Source organism: Myotis yumanensis, unplaced genomic scaffold (genome assembly GCF_028538775.1).
Source record: "Myotis yumanensis isolate MYYU_CA2020_CCGP unplaced genomic scaffold, mMyoYum1.0.hap1 SCAF_1, whole genome shotgun sequence".
Taxonomy (NCBI): domain Eukaryota; kingdom Metazoa; phylum Chordata; class Mammalia; order Chiroptera; family Vespertilionidae; genus Myotis; species Myotis yumanensis.
Window position 1 is genome coordinate 151,742,984 of NW_027223752.1, and position 19,243 is coordinate 151,762,226.

A 19,243-nucleotide genomic window follows, 5' to 3' on the forward strand; every position below is an offset into this window, starting at 1 on the left:
TTTCTCTTCTTTCCCCCTTATCTCCCAACTCTCTTAGCTCGGGTGGCCACCTTTATTTGGGGTTAGTAATATCGTAAATACAATAGTGTTCAGTGCCTGGTACGTTGTGCCTTGTTGTGTTGTATTTTGTGCCTCTAAATCAACGCAACAGATTCAAGCAACAGCGGCCTCCTGATCACCACACGCTCTGCCTGGGGAACAGTTGCTGCGTCTGAAGCCTCCCTCCACCAGCCAGAAGAGCAACCACAACTGTGAACAGCACCCATCAGAGGCCCTGCTATCAACAGAGGAGCCGCTGCTACCACAACCGCCCAAGGAGCAACCACAGACCGAGGAGCCACTGCCACCCAGGGAGCAGCCACTGCCACCCAGGGTCCAGCCACTGAACGATTCAACAACTAGTAATGTCAGTGAGATCAAACATGGGTAGACAAAGAAACCCCCAAAGGAAAGAAAAGGAGGACTCGCCAGAAAAGCAGCTAAGTGAGACAGAGATATGCAACATGACGGAAAAAGAATTCAGAATAAGGTTCCTAGAGTACATGCACCGGATGTTCAAGAAGCAAGAAGAAACAGATGAAAAACTCAACTACGTATGCAAGAAGCTAGAAGAAACAGATGAAAAAATCAACAACTTAAGTAAGTCCCAAGAAGAAATGAAGAGCGACATAGCTGCAATAAAAAACACCATTGAAAGTATCAACAGTAGACTGGGAGAAGTGGAGGACCGAATCAGTGAATTAGAAGACAAGGAAGCAAAACACACTCAAACTGTACTGCAAATGGAGAAAAAAATTAAAAGACAGGAGGAGAGCCTAAGGGAACTTTGGGACAACATGAAGCGAAGCAACATACAAATAATAGGGGTGCCAGAACAACAGAAAGATGAACATGGATTAGAAAACCTATTCGAAGAAATAATATCAGAAAACTTCCCTGAGGTGGGGAAGAAAAAAGTCACACAAGCCCAGAGAGTCCCAAACAAGGTGAACCCGAAAAGACTCAAATCTCTGTAGTCACCATGGGTCTACATTTAACGTCATAATAAAGTAACGTTAAATAATAAATCTTAAAAATACTTTTTTTCAGTCAATCTTTTCTTACTTTAGGGCTTTAATTTGGATGGCGTCAATACAACTCATTTCTCAGTGTCACATCCCCATCGCACATATGTCCAGTTTTCTAACTTTCAGTATTATCTCTTTCTTCTTTTCAGAAATAATCATGTTTCACCCCATCATTTTTCTTTCTTTCTTGAGAATTGCACACCTGGATTACTCCTTACCATAAACCTCTCTCTTTCCAAACCAAATGTAAACATGGTTTCTATCTCTGTAATAATCTGTGTTTACTTTTAAAAAAATTAAGGCAAATCTATTTTAGATGGTCATTTTATCCAATATAAATAGTGCTTCTAATGATTAAGGGAAAAAAGTGAGTTATTAAGCCAACTTCCCACAGATGCAGCATAAACATGGACACCTAAAGATTCACTTCCCTTAAAAAAATCGTATTTATTTTTTATAGCAATAAGCAAGACGGTGTTTTCGTGTCCATGCCATTTCCAGCTGCTGCAGGGAATGATCACATTGTCTCTGCTATTTCTCCCTTTAAACTGTCAAACACATTGCAGAAAAGTATATTGCCTGTCCTGGCATCAGGCCTATCATTTGTTCTCACTTTCTAACTGCAGTTTTTGTAGTTGCGTTCTCTCTTGGGCACCTTCAAAGGGGGAAATACAGGACACCAAAAAAAGTTCTAACTTGCCATTTGCAAAAGCAGCCTTGACCTTTTTCTATGGAGAAGAATAGTGCTTGTATCTCCAGTGCTTTCAATGAATCAGAAGGAAATTTTGCCTTGATCATTTTACGTCTCTATTGCACTGTAGAAGAGCACTGGACTGGAAATCAGGGAACATACATGTCAACCTTGACTACTACAAACTAACTTTAGAATTTTTTTAAAGTTCCTTATTCATTATTATTTCCAAAAATTGAAATAATGTGGACTACTGTATATTATCTCAAAGGTACCTTCATTGTCTATGAATCTATTCGTCACTTTCTCACAAATGTAAGCGTATGCTGAATATCCTATATTTAATTCATGGTTACAGCTTTTGACTGTCTCCTTGTGTGTCTCCATTTATGAATTCAGACTGTCCCAGCCCTATGAAGAAATTATTTTATTCTTATTTTGGTCTCCTACCCAAGCACTGAGTTAATTTCAAAAACTGTTTGAAGTAAATCAGGATGCCAATCTAAGTAAAGAAGACAATGAGTAAGTTGGCAGTGATAGAAACTATACATTCACAAATGACAACTTGGATTATGCACTCATACCCAAAACAGAGCATTGGCGATACCGGATGAATGTGAGAACACACTCTGAATCCCAAACACTCACATCCTCTAATACATGTTTCCTAAATGTACAAGTAATTTCTCAAAATTCGTAAACTTGAAATGGCTCTATTTCAGGACAAATACGTTGTTTTTATAGCTCGGAGCGTAACAGATATTTCTATATCAGTTTGTGTTCCCTCTTTGTGGCAGCAGACAAAAAAGCCATGGTTAGGATGAGGGGTTTTAGATGAATGCCTCCATAACTCTTCATTACATATGAAATAAAAGATTCCAAAATGTTTCAAAATGGACTCGGAGTTTCACTTTAATCCAAGACTTCACTAGCTGGCTGCGTTGCATGTAGCTGGTTGCTAGGCTCATCAGGTATTGTATAGTCCCGGAAACTAAAGATAATGGAGCAGTTCCCACATGCTGCATCAACAAGAACTGGGAGTCAGTCAAGCTACAGATATTTGAGGGAGGAGCAATATGCCAGGACATGCAGGCTAAAGTGAATCAATAGGAAGCTGTTAAAGGGACTTGTCAGGTACTTGCCATGTTTAGGTTTTCTACCCCCCCCTCATTGCCATGTTTTATTGAAACATTTCCAAATGAAGTGTTTCCCTTTGGATTATTTCTCCTTTTTCTAATTGGTCAAAATTTCTATTTCTCTCCACCCTCTCCCACCCTATCTCCACTTCAACACTTAGGAAATAAAAAGGCACAGATTTTTTAAAATATATTTTAATGACTTTTTTACAGAGAGGAAGGGAGAAAGATAGAGAGTTAGAAACATTGATGGGAGAGAAACATCAACCAGATGCCTCCTGCACACCCCCCACTGGAGATGTGCCTGCAACCAAGGTACATGCCCTTGACTGGAATCAAACCTGGGACCCTTCAGTCCGGAGTCCGACGCTCTATCCACTGAGCCAAACAAATTAGGGAAAGGGGGGTGGGGGGGGGGGGGAAAGGCACAGATTTTGACATTATTTTAGTCCCAGAGTCTGTTTACTATATCATTAAAGCATTAGATTAAACTATATTTACTTATAATTTTTAGATCAATAAACAGTTCAGTGACTTTTATAAAGTCCAACTTAATATTAGCAGACTCCAAGAAATGGTGGGTATCTAACAATTGACTGCAAAATGGACCACAATCTCCTACAATGTGCTGGAGTCAAAGATTTTGTAGTTTTTGCATTTATAAAAGAGGTGCTTTGTTTTGAGCTTAAAATTACAAGCATGAATACTATCTAGTAATGGTCAATAGCCCTTAGAACAATAGCTGGACTTCTCCTAAATGTATACTAATGTTGACTAACAGAGCCTGGACCCTATGCCTGAAGCCAGTTTAGCCACTCTCTAGAAGTACTAGTATGGTTTGGGGCATATCTGTTATCTTTTCTGTATTGCATCTCTTCATCTGTAAGAGTGGGTGATTCAAAAATGGTTGGTATGCATGAGTCCTAATATTTAAAAAATATTTTCTATTATTACCAACATACACATTGTAGTGAAATACTACCTCGAACATTTGAAAATGAAGTTACAAGAGTAAAGGGAAAAAAAGTTGAAAGCATAAATTAGTCTTGCTTTCAGATTGGATACTTTGGGGTCTGTTTGTACCCAGTAGTCAGGAAAAATGACTTAGTTTGGCATGTGGGGTGAAGGAAAAACAGCATCCAAAAAAATGAAATTGGATAAATTTAGATGTTTTATGATTGCAGCTACTGAACATGTTTTATGCTGGCAGAATGTGCTCCCTGATGTTGGAATACCGTGAAAACCCATTTAAATCATGCCAGAGAAATGTTAACTGGTGATGAAAGGGCTCGATAACAGTAGTCAAGGCCTCCTCCCAGTGACAACTTCGATGAGAGAATCTGAACTAGCAGATCCCTCGAGGAATGGCGGGGTCTTCGAGCAACAGCTTTATCCTGGAACTCATAAGGGATGACACTTTGGCAAGAAGCTCTTCCCACCTCCAACCACAATCCCTGCTGGAACATTTGAGATTTTACAGTCAAATCACATCCAAGCGAAGAACCAATATGATGTGTAATCTGTGAGAAACGTGAAGATAATACTATAAATGTGTATGACTATGGACTGAAATGCCAACTTATGTATTTAGGTGATGGATATTTTTTCTTCAGATAGGTATTAGTAATTAACTTGCCAGAACAAAATCTTGTTTCTCTTTTTAAATAAACCTAATGAAGAGAAACAAAGAAGATAGTAGGTTAGGAGGAAGAAAGAAGATAGAAGGAAAGAGAGAAGGAAATCATGAAGACAGAGATGACAGGAAGGAAAGAGGAAAAGTAATGGAAGAAAGAAGACAGAAGAAACCTCTCCTTCTCCCCAGATAGAGATGGAAGGAAGTAGCCAATGAAGGAGAAAGGGAAACAGGCTTGCAGTTCAACAGGCAAACACACTGTGATGTTACATTGTTGAAAGTTATCAGAAGGCAAAATGAGAGCAGTCCTTTTTAAAATCAAGCTGTCTCACTCTGTGTGGTATGTTCAGTGGTTAGAGTCCCGGCCCACACACTGGAGGGTCACCGGTTCGATTCCTGGTCAAGGGAACTTGCGGGAGGCAACCAGTCTGTCTCTCTCTCACATCTCTCTTTCTTCCCCCACCCCCTTTCTCCTCCCTTCCACTTGCTATAAAAGTCAGTGAAAAAATATCCTCACTCTTTGGTTGAGGATTAAAAAAAAAATCAAAGTTGCCTGCAACTCTATGTATGTTGTAAAGGAAGTAGGATAATTTACATCAGTGAAAATATTCCTAATGCTCCTTTTTTCCTCTGTGACTGTTTGAACAACAATTGAGGGTGGGGTTTCTGGAAACTGGAATAGGTGACCCATAGATGAATGGGGTCAGCTACTTAAATGTGTGTGAAAAGACAAGGCCTACGATGAAATATGTGACAGAAGCCAGAGACAATCAAAATGTCCTATATGAGTCAATGAAATGGGAGAAATGGACAGCATAGTAGAGGATAAACATCCAAATTGTGGGAAAAGCATAGGGATTTTTTTTTACATTAAGCATGTCTCAGATTTTAATTGGTTTATAATACTATGGAAAAGATTCATTAATTACAAATTTAAATAAGCATATTCTTTAACTATTTGTTTGTGTTTTATAAAGTCAAAGAAAGTCTCTGAGAGCCATGTGGGTGAGTTTAATCAGTGACAATATTTGTGGGTCAGGAGTACTATATGTGCCAAATGAACAAAGTCAATGGAATATGGAAGAATTTAGAAGCTGTAATTCAGCTAAAATTAGTGGATATTTGAGGACGGTCTATGAGCTAGTAAATAGAGCCTCCAGGTTCTCTTGCTTAGATTTACAGTAGCAGAAAAATACAGTTAATTTTGGATTTTATTATGAAGTCTTGTCCAGGATATTCTGTAACCATATCCAGCCACATATTGGCTTAAATCAAGACTCTACGCATCAGCCAGGAATCCATTCTCAGCCTGACTTGACTGCCAAACAGTTGATTGATTAAGCAGGAAAATCGACAGTGTCAGTTGATTTGACAGTGCCAATACGTCCGTCTATGATGGCTCTGGGAATTCTCTTTAGATTGAAAACGAAGTTTTAGAACCTACTCGGAATCTGGCTCTATGACCTTTGTGACAGTTGGAAATTCAGATGTGTGCAATTTTGTAAACTTACTAGAACTCCCTCAAGAATTTTCATGAGGAAATAAGTGCTGATAAAATAAATTATCCACCTGGAAAAAAGGGAGATCGGATGCCTGAATTATCTATAGAGGAAAACAGGTCAAGGAGATCACACTTCATACTACATATAGAAGTCAATCTCACACCAGCTTTCATGGATTTGGGATTTTACCCAGGGGAACTGTGATGGTGAATTTTACGTGTCAACTCGACGGGGCCATTCGTGTGGAGATGTTTGGTCAAACATTATGTTGGGTGTTTCTGTGATGGCATTTGGGGATGAGATTAACATTTAAATTGGTAGAATGAGTAAAGAAGATTACCCCACTCCTCAAGTGGGTGGGCCTCGCCCAATCAATTGAAGAACTAAATACAACCAGAAGTGGACCCTCCCCCTACTCAGAGAGGCTTCTGCCTGGCAGCCTTGATACTGGGACATTAGCTCTTCCTGGTTATCCACAGCCCGCAGCCTGCAGACTCAACCTGGGACTTTGGCTCTGGAAATCTGGACTTGCCAGCCTCTGTAACCATGTGAGCTCACTCCTTATAATAAATCTTTCTTCATAGATATACCTTTCCTATTGGCTTGTTTCTCAGAAGAACCTTGACTAATACAGGACCCTGAACTACTTCAATGTAGCAAATTGATTCACTGTTTTGACATTTGCCATCAAAAGTTGTCCCAACTGCCAAGTATGAACAGTAACATACAGGGTGTGTAAACATGAAGTTAGTGTTTGTGTATTTACAAAGGCAGAAATCCAAGGGTGTTCTATTAAATATTCTTCATGGCATCGGTTTGAAAATGGATCCGTGCTACTCTGTGATCACAGGGGGAGGCTGGAGAACACAGGAAATAAAACGGTGTGCCATGGTGTTCACATTAAAAGTAATAAGTGTACCTACGGCGAGCCCTGTTAATAAACACCCTGCAGATCAGTTAACAACTAAGGCGAGGTTTCTCATTTCATATGCTTTTCCTTCAAATACTCTTAATTAGAACATTTGAGGAGCATCAGCATTTTTAACAATAATTTCCAGGTGATTTTGATAAACATTAAGCTTAAGAACAATTGACCCAAGAGGGAAAAAGCTAAAAACTGGGCCTGAAGGAACTGATTCAAAAGACAAACATTATGGGGGAAAGAAGAAAGGTAAGTAAATAGCCCACAGTGTTATGACTAAGTGCTGTAAGTGTTTTTGTGCTGCTGTGTGTACTGAGAGCATATAACAGCTGGTGTAGGCATTAATCATTAACTTAAAACATTAAAATAAAAGGTGAGAGGAAGAACCTCAGCATGGTAGGCAGAAGCCTGAACATTTGCCATATTTTAAAACTGCCCTATTCTAAAATATGCTTTTAGAATTAAGAATGTGGACCCAAAAGTGTTAGAACCACTGTGTGGGAGAGGTCGCCTAAAGCAAACTGTTAACAGAGAAGGACAAGATTTGTTGCTTGCTAATTCGTTTCCTTTCTTTCGCAAAGGAAAACAATCAGCATAATGAAAATTATAAAAGGTAGCATCATGGAAATGAAGCTGTAGATAAGAGAAAAGGTAATAAGAGTTCACTTCTTCAAGATCATTGAAGGAGTGCCTGCCTGCCACACCTTTAAACACACACACACACACACACACACACACACACACGTGTGAGCAGCAGGAGGCTACCGCCAATCATGAGATCTGCCATGCTCCCTCACATCTCTTTAACCAGCCTGAAAGCCAAGGCCATCTTCTTACCAAGAACCAGGACTTTTGCTAAATCCAGTTTTTCATTCAAGATTTTGCTTAACCATTACCATTTCCAAGACTTTCTGCATATTGTGTTGAGGTAATATTCTGACAGTTGCCGTATAGCATCCTTTTTCTAATTTTTATTTCACTAGTATCATCTCTCCATCAATTCCTAAATTATCAGAATTTAGGAAATAGTGTTTCTTTTCTTTATACCCTTAATCAACAGAACAGTGCAGGGAAAAGAACATAGTTAAATATATAAACACACACACACTCACACACTCACATTGTATTAGATGCCATAACAAAATACCAGAGACTTGTGTGGCTTAGGTAACAGACTTCTATTTTCTCACAGTTCTGAAGGTTAGAATCAAGATCAAAGTGTTGGCAGGTTTGTTTTCTTTTGAAGCCTCTCTCTGGTTGCAGATGGCCACCTTCTCATTGTGTTCTCAGATGGTCGTTCTTTTGTGTGTTGCATCCCTGTGTCTTTTTTTTTCTATTTTTTTAAATTAAATCTTTATTGTTCAGATTACATTTGTTCCTCTTTTTTTTTTCCCCATAACTCTCCTCCTCCCAATTCCCGCCCCACCCTCCGCCCTCACTCCCCACCCACTGTCCTCATCCATAGGTGCACGATTTTTGTCCAGTCTCTTCCCGCATCTCCCACTCTCCTTTCTCCCCCAAGAATAGTCAGTCCATTCCCTTTCTATGTCCCTGATTCATTATAATCACCAGTTCATTCTGTACATCAGATTATTTATTCATTTGATTCTTAGATTCACTTGTTGATAGATGCATGTTTGTTGTTCATAATTTGTTTCTTTACCTTTTTCTTCTTCTTCTTCTTCTTAAAGGATACCTTTTAGCATTTCGTATAATACTGGTTTAGTGGTGATGAACTCCTTTAGCTTTTCCTTATCTGTGAAGCTCTTTATCTGACCTTCAATTCTGAATGATAGCTTTGCTGGATAAAGTAATCTTGGTTGTAGGTTCTTGGTATTCATCACTTTGAATATTTCTTGCCACTCCCTTCTGGCCTGCAATGTTTCTGTTGAGAAATCAGCTGACAGTCGTATGGGTATTCCCTTGTAGGTAATTGAGTCTCTTTCTCTTGCTGCTTTTAAGATTCTCTCTTTGTCTTTTGCTCTTGGCATTTTAATTATGATGTGTCTTGGTGTGGTCCTCTTTGGATTCCTTTTGTTTGGGGTTCTCTGCGCTTCTTGGACCTGTAAGTCCATTTCTTTCACCAGGTGGGGGAAGTTTTCTGTCATTATTTCTTCAAATAGGTTTTCAATATCTTGCTGTCTCTCATCTTCTGGTACCCCTATAATTCTAATGTTGGTGCATTTGAAACTGTCCCAGAGGCTCCTTTCACTATCTTTGTATTTTCGGATTCTTTTTTCATTTTGCTTTTCTGGTTGGGTGTTTTTTGCTTCTTCGCATTTCGAATCTTTGACTTGATCCTTGCGACCCTCTGGTCTGCTGTTGAAATAATATTCTTTATTTCAGTCAGTGTATGCTTAATTTCTAGTTGGTTCTTTATCACAACATTGAGGGTCTCATTAGATTTCTTGAGGCTCTCATCAAGTTTATCGGCAGTTTCTAGCAAATTATTGAAAGCCTTCAAAAGTGCGTTTTTTAGCTCTATATCCTCCATTTCTGTCAGGTTTTTTTGTCTCCGCATTTTTTATGCTTCCTTGGTGCACCCCCTTGTGGTCTTTGTGCGCAGTCTTGTTCTAGTCAAGCCTTGATTGTTGTGGTTAATACTAGAGGGATTTGACCACCAGGCAGACTGGCTGTGAGAATCAGCTGTGTCTGCAGTGGGAAAACTTCTGTCCTCTGGAGAGGTGCTAATCTAGCCTTTGCCTGAGGCTATCCAGCAAATGCCTCTGTGCAGGGCGTGGGTGGGTCGGGTCGCAGGGGATCAACAGGGCGGGTGGAGGGAGCAGTTATGGCTACTCTCAGTCTCGTTCCCAGAGGCTCTGCTTCTCAGAACCCCAGCAACCGCTGCAAACCTTGGAGAGAAAGCTGCCCTCACGTTCCAACTGATGCCAGACAATCCCGCTTCTCCCGTTTGAGTCTGAGTCCCTAGAGACTCGCCCGAATCTGGAGCTCAGAGTCTGAGACTCCCTCCTGATTGAAAACGACAACCGCGCCCTCAGCCACCAGCTGGCTCCACGCGCACCTCCGCACCTTTGTATTTTCCACACTGCGCCTCCTCTGAGCCTTGGTATGCTGTTCTCTTTCCTTCTAGTTGAAGAGTCTCTCCTCAGCCAGCCTTCCTGTGGTTCTGGGTGATGTCCGTTCCATCTTTTAGTTGTATTTTTGAAGTGGTTGTTTGCGGCAACAATCTCTGGTGTTTACCTAAGCCGCCATCTTGGTTTCCTCCCATCCCTGTGTCTTTCTGCGGGTTCTGCTATTCTCTTTTCATAAAGACAGGAGTCTGATTGAATTAGGTCTATCCTGAAAGCCTTATTTTAACTTAATCAGCTCTTTAAGGGCCTGTCTCCATAAACAGTTACATTTGAGGTACTGGGGATTAGGGTTTCAATCAATGGATTTTAGAGACATAATTCAGCCATATATACATACTAGAGGCCTGGTGCACAAACTCATGCATGGTAGGGTCCCCAGGGGGTGGGGTGATACCAAGATTTGATCAGCCCTCTGGGCAGGCAGTGGGTGCCCTTGCTGGCCCGGGATCTGGATCTGTCCTGCTGACATTCACGCTGGTTTTCGGGAGCCACCTGGTGTATGCTTTTATATCCTTTCTTCCTTGCGGAGCATCTAGGGAGAGGAAGTGGTCACGGTGCCCAAGGACAACTTCCAGGAAGCCAGGAGCGCTATTGGGATCATGCCAGCGGTGCTGGTCCATCAGTGTCTGGACGGTTCTCCGGAGATTGGACCTGCAGGTCTACTGAGGGAGTGAGTGGCTACTGTTGGGTTGGTGGGCTGACGGGATGGGTCTGTTAGCTGAGCGGCGCTCCTGCTGTGGGAGTGCACTGACCACCAGGGGGAAGCTCCTGCATTAAGCGTCTTCCCCCTGGTGGTCAGTGCATGTCATAGCGACCGGTTGACTGGTTGTTCTAGTACTAACTGAACTTATGCTTTTATATATATATAGAAGATATGATACATGAATAAACAAATGAAAAATAAATTAATGGTTTATATTACAATATACTGAGCTTGTGATGATCACAAATCAATCATTCATAAAAATTGAAAAATAATTAAATTTGAAAATATGCTTATAGCATGAAATTCTCTATATCTTTTTCTAGCACTCAAAAGAAAAGGTGGGTAGAGGAAAGTTGATTGTAATAGTTATAGCTGGAAGAGCTGCAGTGTCCTGCAGCTGGTTCACCATTTCAGCCTCTTTTTTTGCCCCTATATCCTATATAATAAAAGGGTAATATGCAAATTGACCCTAACGGCAGAATGACCAGAACGACCACTCGACCAGTCACTATGAGGCGCACTGATCACCTCTCGGTCCCTCCCCCTGGCTGGCAGGCTCCAATCACCTCTGATGGCAAATGGGGATCTGGGGTGGGTGGCAGTGGGTGATGGGGCCAGCTGCCAGCAGCCCGGGAAGATGGCCCTGATTGCAGGCCAGGCCTAGGGACTGTGCACTGGGCCTCTTGTATATATATATTCTCTTCACTCCAGCCATAGCAACCTATTCATTCTGGTTATAGTCTATATTTTCTTTGATTCTATTTTTGTAAATATCATTTTCTTTGTGCTAAACATTCTTCCCCCTCAATGAAGCTAAATTCTAGCTTCCCTTCAGGTCTTGGCTTAAATATTTAATTTTTCTAGGAAATATTCACTGACTCATCTCTCTTCTCACACATAATCTGGGTTATATACCATCATAATTTGATTCATAATTGAATTAATTACATTACAATGTCTTTTTGCCCATAACCCTTACTAGACTCACAACTCTAGAGGGGAAGCTCTTTTTTTCTTGTTCACAAACATTTTTCCCCATTGCGTCACTAAGTAAAATGCATAGTATAGCTGTTATTCAATAAATATTTGTTAAACAAATAAATGTAATTATATCTATATATGAAAATAGAAGGATCAACACTAGGATTCAGTGAGAACAAGCCATGCAGAAGTAGCTGTTTCACAATGCTGCATGATGAATGGAATGTAGAGAATGATTTTTGCAATTTACAAGGCAAAATATCTCATGAGCTATGTTTATGTCAAAGGTATGAAAATATTGGATAATAGTGAGGTAACCTAAATTCATAACAAGTTTTAAAAAATCTTTGAATAAGTGGAGAGATTAGTGGAGTCATGCCAATCTAAGGAGAGCCCTTTGGTCACAAGTTGAGAGTTCCTTCATGAGCTCTGTCTTGTTGAATGTTTCTGTCAGTTAAGGAATTGGAAGATTTGCTCATTAGATTAGAATGGTTAATCTATCACATAATAGACTCAGTGGAATAATGATTTCAAGAAATTGCAAGAGTATTTATAATTTGAGAAGTATGGTTGAATTTTAAAATTGATGATAAGAATGAAATTAAGTTATAAACATCAGTTATATAAACAAAATATAAAAAAGGCCTATTTTTATTTGTCTGAAACATTAGAAAATGATATAATACAGCTGCATATTTTACCTTAATCTAGACATAGATTAATTCACTTTTGAGACTATTAATAATAATAGGTTATGGCTTTTTAATATATTTATATATCAGTACTATGCTGCATGTTTTACGTGTATTATGAGTTTATTTACTGAAAAGCCCTAAAATTCAAGTTTTATAATTATTCCTTAGCATTGAGAAATTATGGTTTAGAAGTCTAATTTACTCATTGAAACTCACACAGGTAATATGTTGTAGAAAGAATTCTAAACCTATGCCTTTCCCCTGCCCCTTTTAATTGAATTTATTACGGTGACACTGGTGAACAAAGTTACACAGTTTCAAGTGCACAATTCCACAAATCATCTGTACACTGTATTGTGTGATCACCACCCCAAGTTAAGTCTCTTTTCATCACCATTTATTCCACCTATACCCTCCTCTACCTTCCTCCACACTCCCCCCCGCCCCAACCCAGCAATCTCCCCACTGTTGTTCTCCTCCATGAGTTTTTTTGTCTTTTTTCTTTTATGCTCAATCCCTCCACCCCCTCCAACACCCCCCTCTTTGACGACTGTCAGCCTGCTCTCTATCTATAAGTCTGCCACTATTTGGCCTATTAATTCATTTTGTTCATTAGATTCCGCATATGAGTGAAATTACATGGTACATATCTCTCTCTGACTGGCTTATTTCCCTTAGTGGACTATTGCAAAGGGTAAGATTTTCCTCCTTTTTATAATGAAGTAGTATTCCATTGTGTAAATGTACCACAGCTTTTTTTATCTACTCATCCACTGATGGGCACTTGGGTTGTTTCCAGGGTTGCATATATTATTTCTGATTGGTGTTTTGGGTTTCATAAAATATATTCCTAGAAGTAGGGTCACTGAATCAAATGGAAGTTTCATTTTTAATTTTTTGAAGACATTTCATACTGTTTTCCACAGTAGCTGCACCAGTCTGCATTCTGATCAATAGTGAACAAAGGTTCCCTTTATTCCACATCCTCCACAATACTTGTTTGTTGATTTATTGATGGTAGCCATTCTTACAGGTGGGAGATAATATTTCATTGTGGTTTTAATATCTCTGATGATTGTTGACATTTATCATTTTTTCATATGTCTATTGGTCACCTGTATGTCTTCTACAGAGAAGTTAAAGCCACACTTTTATATTTTCTAACTTCATAGATCTAAAAACTCACAATTTTAAATGCAATTTAATTGACAATTAAAATACACAACTCTACAACTTAATGAACTGCCCTGCAATTCAAAACAAATTTCTACTATAATCACCTTCAACTTCTCTCAACTGGAATTAGGGTGTTATAATTTGAATAAGTATGACTATAACTTACTTCTTTACAACTTTTTTTTGAAAAATATTTTAGCACTTATAGAAATATTTCCTTCATTATCAGGGGACATTTTTTTAAAAAGCCAGATGTGTAGCGGTACGTTACATAGCACTGCCATTTTTGAATGTCCAAAGTGACAACTGTTTTCGTTTTTAAAGCAGACTAAAAGACTCTCAATTGTTGTTCACTTCCTTTTTGTTTTTATTTTATCAAAAGCAGTTAACTACCTGTACCCTCATTGAGCCTAGAAGATAATCTCATAGATGACAATACTTCTAACATGTTTTCAAAATTAAATTGTTTTAGATTTAAAAATAATGGTTTTAATTAGTTTCAAGAGCCCTAAAATTATAAAATATTGTAATTAATAATTTCTATTGATTTATCTTGTTTATTCTATTTGTTATATTTTGATTTTAGTCTTTTACCAAAGTAGGATAAGTAACATAGATATTTGACTAAAGTCATTTCAGTAATTAAACTTTTTATCCTATTAATAGACCTTGAAGCCAAGTTGTATAAATTTCCATTATCTCTTAAATTTTTCCTAATATACAATTTCCCCTAACCCACCATAATCCTGTAACTATATATGTTGGCTACAAACACCAGGAACCATCTCCTTTTTCTCTCTTCTTCCTCTTGTTCTATAGCTCTAAGATTCAGTCCTGAGTGCTTCTAAGACACCCAGAGAGTTAGCTATAATACTTTTTATCTAATATGGATTAATCGACAAAGACTCACCTTGGTGTTTCTGGAGTAATTATCATTGACTGATATATCACTTTGATTGAGTCATTTATTCACTAAATTCACTGTCCCAAACACAGCCAGAAATCTAATCAGTGAGGGTATATATAACAATAAGAAAGCACACAAAAATCAAAATCATTTTTCTGATAGCTTTGGAATCTATGGACTAGGAGCTATGTGTTTTGCTAAAGAAAAATGCAATTTATTTTTTATTTTTACTTTATTTGGAGCTTATATTAAATTTTTGAAACTTAATTCTGGGGATTATATTTATGCTTTTTGACTCATTTTTATTTTCAAAGGTATACTTATTCCTGTCTAGCTAACCTACTAGTAAGCACTCCATACCATATATGCACAATTTTCTTTGCACACATAGTAAACAACAACACAAGTGATTGATTTTGCAAGTTTATTTTGTTGGTTTCAATTAATATTTATACTATTGTAGTCCAAATTTAGATTGCCAAAATTTAGACTGGCATTTTATGTGCCAGAAGTTCTAAAAAGGGAGTAAATCACTCTATGTATATACCTTAAAACAGAATAAATCAGTATGAACAATAAGATAAATTGTTCAATTAGCTACTTATTGTGGAAAAAAATGTCATCCATGGTATTTGCATATGAGAGTAGGACATTTCTCATAGCCTCCTACAAAGGCCATCATTAAAGTCACTGAATCAAACTAGTCCTTTACATTGTAAAGTAATCTTTTACATTGATAATATAAACAGAATTCAGTTAATGGTGTGAATCTCACCCTTTTAGATTTTATTTCCATTTATATTTAATTTTAAAGAAGGCTTTAGTGTAGAAGAAGACTGTAACTTGTATATATACTAGAGGCCCGGTACACGAAATTCGTACTTGGGTGGGGTCCCTAGCCCCGGCCAGTGATCAGGGCCAATTGGAGCCAGGCCAATCAGGGCTGGGCCAGAGAGGAGGTGACAGTCACCTGGGCTGGGCATGGAAGGAACAGACGCTGGCTGCTGCCGCCGCCACCATCATCGTCAGCACCCCAGTACTGCATGATTCCCTGCCTCCCTCCCCAACCTCCCTCACTGCCAATCAGGGCCTGCTGGCCAGGGGGAAGGACAGGGTATGGGAGATAGGCTGCTGTCCCTGAAAGCAGAGCCAGCCCTTGACCCCCTGGGAAATGGGCCACATCTGCCACCACCCACCCCCAGTTCCCAATCCCAGCCCGGGAGCCAGCCCTAATCAGGCGATTGGGGCCTGCCAGCCGGGGGAGGGACCGCGAGAGGTTGGCTGTCTGGGAAAGGTTGGCTGTGGGACTGCACTGACCATCATGTGGCAGCTCCTGCATTGAGCATCTACCCCCTGGTGGTCAGTGCGCATCATAGCAACTGGTCATTCCAGTTGTTCCGGTTCCGGTTGCTTAGACTTTTATATATATAGATATGCTTTTTAGCTGAGTAATGGAATATTGTCTAGGGTCAGAATATGTCATTGTATAAAAGAAAATATTTTTGTATAATTCATTTTTATATAAAATCAATATTCTATTTATGTTTTATATTATATACTTATCTAAAATGGTACGGTGGACAACTTTCTTCAAGAAGTTTACCACTGCCTTAGTTGGTTTGGCTTGGTGGCTAGAGTGTCGGCCTGCGGACTGAAGGCTCCCAGATTCGATTTTGGTCAAGGGCACATGCCTGGGTGGCGGGCTTGATCCCCAGTGGGGGTGTGTAGGAGGCAGCCGATGGGTGATTCTCTCTCATCATTGATGTTTCTATCTCTTTATCACTCTTCCTTCCTCTCTGAAATCAATAAAAATACATTAAAATAAGTTAATTAATTAAAAAAAGAATACCACTGATATTTAAAAGTACATAATAAAATGTATCCCTTTGGATTTAAAACATCTTTAAATTTATTTCTATCAAGCCTTTAAAGCTTTCACACTGGGGTGTAAGAAGGACAGATTTCTCATATCCCATCTTGATTGCTCTAGCCTTTCACGTAAATTGCAGTTACATTACATCTCAACAGTAAAATTATACAGTTTAAAATACAGGTTATTTCATTAACACTGATAATTTGATTAGCTCAAAAATGGTTTGTCTCATTGAATGTGCAGCCAAAGCTAAAACATCTCCATAATAATCAATTAATAAAATTTTAGAGAATTATAAATCTAAAATTTATAAAGATGATGACACTAGCTCAGTCAATAATCCAAATCACACTGTTATGCTCACGAAGTCACCAGAGCTGCTTGGAGCAAAGGAAGGATGTGTTTGCTTACAGTGGGCAGTCATGAATACCTTGCTATGGCTGATTACCACTCTGACTACTAGAAAATGGAACTGTTATACACAACAGCATCTGCTGTGCCGGAGCACAGCAATGCCCAGATTGCCTATTACGGAATTCCAGAGACTATTCGCCAGCAATAGATTTCATTTTGCCAATGGGTAATTTGCAGTTTGCTGTGTCATCAGAATCTGAACATGTCACATCTTCTCCTCATCACAGCCAATCCAATGGCAAAGTGTTATAGAAGCAGCTGTCAAGGATGCGGGAAAACTACAGAGAAAGCACAAAGTGACAGCAGATGCTATGCAAATCAGATGTGGACACAGAATATGCACCCGCAGAAACAATAGCATACAGACCTGTGTAGTGCCTGACGCTATTTAATGCGGAGACCATGCTGTTCTGCCTTAGATGAACTATCACAGGTGGAGATATCAAAGGTGCTGTGTAGAATGAGGAAGGGCTTGTAAAGAGAAATGGTAACTACTAGATTATATTCTAAAATACTACCTGACATTGGATAGGAATCACAAAACATACTTTTGGCAATCATTTCAAAGAAAAACAGCAGAAAATATGCATAGCCACATGTAAGATTTATAATTGTTCATCATTATAAGAAAGTTGTATTAGTTACATCATTTCAATGCTATACATTTCAAATATCCTTTTAATTCCTGTCTAATTCTGAACTAAAACAAAACACTTATTTTTTAATTTTATTTTTATTGCTTATACTACTACAAATGTCATGATTTCCCCACTTTGCCACCTTCCCCTTGCTCCCGCCCCTCCCTTCCCTCTCTCCTAAAATCAGAACCAGCTTTCTTCTACTACACTTCTACTACTCCTAAAATATTCAGTGAATGATAAGGATAAAGTTGAAATTACTTTTTTTTATGAGGTAAGATAACACTAGCTGCTATTAAACACACACACACACACACACACACACACACACACACACGCCCCTCCATCTTCACCTTTTGGCACCCTCATCTGCTAGAACTTCAAAGCTCTTCCATTCCAGGCTAAGAACGGGGAAGGACATAGTGGTGAAAGCACATTTGTTGTTAAACATGCTGTTAAGTGACATGACACATATCACTTCCACTTAAATTCTGTTGTTAAGAATTAATCATATGACCCCACTTTAATGCAAATCAGGCAAAAATATTGAGCTTCTGCCTTGGTAACTGCCTCCCAAAATCAAAACTGTCAGATAGAACGGGGACGCAAATCTTTGGTGAACACTTGATACACGTTTTGATCACAACTAACAAAATTCCATAGTGGAATGTTCAAAACAAAGTCTTCTCAACCGCACATTTCAGTTTCAATTTTCAATGTATCTGTTCACGACCCTTAAACTTCACTCATCACATTACTTATATTTTCCCCCAAGAGCACCATTCACTGAGATGTCCCTATGTCATTAGGCCCATTTTATATTGGAAAGTTGTTTGTTTTTTAATCCCCACTCCTCCTTCTTCCGTAAACCATTAAAATCCTATTTAAACTTCAAGTTTTAGCTAAAATTATGTTCTTTAAAATCTGCCTTAATAATCCCATTGTAATTAACTCCTTCTAAATCATTTCCCAGCACTTTTTATTTTTGGTGGAGCTATTTATATGCCTGCCTCTCCAATATTTTGTGCATTGTCTCTTAAAAGTTTTACCTTTCCTCTTCTTTATGTTGCCTTACTTTGTTGGCAAACAATGGTCTGTCATAACAACTACCACTTATTGAGTCTACTATTTGTCAGAAACCATTCTGATTTTTTAAAGTGCAGATTATCTTACGCGATCCTCATGACAACCCAATCAAGCAAGAGGAACTACATTATTCCTATCTTACAAGAAATAAACTAAGGCATGACAGAATAGTCATGCACTTGTACAGGGTCACACAGCTAATAAGTGGGGAGTTGAGATATGAATCCAACCACACCCCAGAAGCCACACTCTCAATTACAGTGCTATCATAGATTCTCATAAAATAATCATTGGATGTATTTTTGCAATAGTTAGTAATTCACTCTGACTTTCCTCATCATATTACTTGAACAACATTTTTCTTTTTCTTTCTAACAGTATCACTAAAATTACTCAGTTGTTGCTATTCCAAGAAGAAACATTCATTGAAACTAATTTTTTTAGCCTTCATTTATGAAACCAAGTAGAGATAACAATACTATTTTGCATGTTTTATTACATAGACTACATGTTTTCAGGGTCAATATAAAAATAGTCTTGAAACTAAAAAATATTAATAAGTTTGACTCCAATTGTGAAATTGATTTTCATGATTTTACATTTTTTATTTTGTGAAATTACATTTTCATGAACAATCATGCCATGGATTTGAAAATAAATTACCTAAGTAATTTTATAGTTATATATGTATACTAGAGGCCCAGTGTGCACAAAATCGTGCATG